Genomic DNA, 455 nt, shown 5'->3' with positions numbered 1-455 from the left:
ATATTTGATTGAATTAAAAATAGATATTGATAGTATATAATGTATTACTCTATTAGCAATTAATGCATATTCTGTAAATAATATTATTTCATCAAATATGAAATTTGTGTTGTTGAAGATCAATGCAACTTTGTGATAAAAAAATGTCTTGCAATTTTAAAATTTCTTAAGGCCATATGCTATTTTTATAGGAACATCTTCTATTTTGTAAGTGTTTAATTCTTATTAATGATGTAATAATTTTCTTTTCTATAAGCATTGCCCTCAGTTTTTTTCTATATTTGTAATTGTTCAATTCTTATTGATTCTATCAGTTTTTTTCTATATTTATAATTGTTCAATTCTTATTGATTCTAATATGACAAGTTAAAAATTTTATTTAAAAACTTATTTAGTAATTTTTTATATATTTTATTTTTTATTTTTATTTTATAACAGTCGATCTATAAAAATAT

This window comes from Arachis ipaensis, chromosome B02, assembly GCF_000816755.2.
Source record: "Arachis ipaensis cultivar K30076 chromosome B02, Araip1.1, whole genome shotgun sequence".
Lineage (NCBI taxonomy): Eukaryota > Viridiplantae > Streptophyta > Magnoliopsida > Fabales > Fabaceae > Arachis > Arachis ipaensis.
The sequence above is the reverse complement of the archived record's forward strand: the minus strand, read 5'-3'. Positions refer to the sequence as shown.